Source organism: Condylura cristata, unplaced genomic scaffold (genome assembly GCF_000260355.1).
Source record: "Condylura cristata isolate star-nosed mole 26May11 unplaced genomic scaffold, ConCri1.0 scaffold00028, whole genome shotgun sequence".
In the NCBI taxonomy this organism is placed as follows: domain Eukaryota; kingdom Metazoa; phylum Chordata; class Mammalia; order Eulipotyphla; family Talpidae; genus Condylura; species Condylura cristata.
This window is the reverse complement of record NW_004567129.1, coordinates 15,938,661-15,940,470: the sequence shown is the minus strand read 5'-3', so window position 1 is coordinate 15,940,470 and position 1,810 is coordinate 15,938,661.

The following is a 1,810-nucleotide window of genomic DNA, read 5'->3' as shown; positions in this document are numbered from 1 at the left end:
TGTGGGGATGAGAGGATTTTCTAGAGTCAGAGTGGGGAGCAGAACAGGCAGATCGACAGAGTACACTGCTGAGGGGAGCAGTGGGCAGGTCAGGAGAGGTCTGTGGCACCATGTGGAACAGCTCCCTGGCCGGTATAGAACTGGTGCTACAGTGGCTGCTTCATAGTGCTGTGCTTTAACCCGTTGCATCAACAGGGAGGACCAAGAGTCTGACTTACTTGGTGTTTGAAATCTTCTGCTATTGGTATTGCTATTGGTAACATCAGAGAACCCCAAATGTTTGTCCATTAAGTATGGATATGGACTTGCTCTAACATGTTATGAAATTTCATACCTCCTTGTTTCCTGATATTTACAGAATACTCCCCTCCCCCATCCTTCACCACTAGCAATGTAAAACACATCCAAATTCAGACTCACAATTCTCTACATCAGCTATGGCCATGACCAGTGTTGCCGTCCTCCTGGTCCAGAGGAGGGAAGCGTAGCGGCGTGCTAGTCCTTAGGCAGGCTTCCTGGTAAGTCAAGGAGGCTCCTGCCTTCCAGGCAGATGCAGCTCCAACCAGAGTGTGTGCCTTGGGGAGCATGAATTAAGGCCCCTTGAGCTGAACCATCCTCTACAGCCTCCTGGACCCTGGGAACATTGTGGAGTTTGAATTTAGGTGAAGTCTGCTTTGAATCTGGTCCCAGATGTTTATTGTCTGTGACAGTGAGCCAGGTGCTTTCCTCTCTGAGCTTGGGTTTCCTCATTTGATTGTATTGTCAATTTTAAATGATCATTTGAGAGGTTGAAGGAGATAGAGTATTTTAAAACTTTGTGTCTGTGTTTGGATAAACAAAATAAAATACCTGAAAAGGAACACACTGGGAAGGTAGCTTTAATTACTTTTAAAAAATGCTATTTTGGAGTACTTTTATATTTACAGAAGACATGCACAAATAGTACTGAGATTCTTATACTTTTCACCCAGTTTCCCCTATTAAGATCTTAACCTAACCATGAAATTTTTGGCAAAACTGAGAAAACAAGATCAATACATTTGGTACTGCTTTTAATATTCTTACTGATAGTACTACATAATACTGTTAGTTTTTTTTTTTATTTAGGTAAGACAGAAAAAAATTTTAATAATAGTTCATATTTTTGTGCATTTTTCCATCTCAGTTGCAATCCCTTTGGGTTTCCCATCACCCAATCACCCGTGTGCCATCACCATAGTCCAGTGCATTTCCCTCCCCCCGTTGTGTTGAATGCCATTCCCCACCCCACCCCCCAAAAATGTCTCTGGTATGTAGCTGTTCATTATTATTATTATTTTCTCGCCTGTTCCGTTATATTCCTGCTATGAGAGAAACCATCCGGTATTTTTCCTTTTCTTTCTGGCTTATTTCACTAAGCATCAAAAAGATGCTGCAAAAGACATGTGTTTCTTTTTTTTGGTTGCTGAGTAATATTCCATTGTGTGTATATGTACCACATCTTTTTAATCCAGTCATCCATCTTTGGGCATCTGGGCTGTTTCCATGTCTTTCCAATTGTAAATAAAGCAGCAATAAACATGGGCGTGCGAGTATCTTTTTGAATCAGTGTTTTTGTGTCTTTTGGGTAGATACCTAGGAGTGGGATTGCTGGGTCATACGGAAGCTCCTTGTTTAGCAGTTTGAGGAACCTCCACACAGCTTTCTATAGTGGTTGTCCTAGTTTGCATTCCCACCAGCAGTGCAGGAGAATTCCTTTTTCTCCACATCCTCGCCAACATTTGTTGTTGCTAGTTGTTTGAAGATGTGCCATTCTCACTGGGATGAGGTG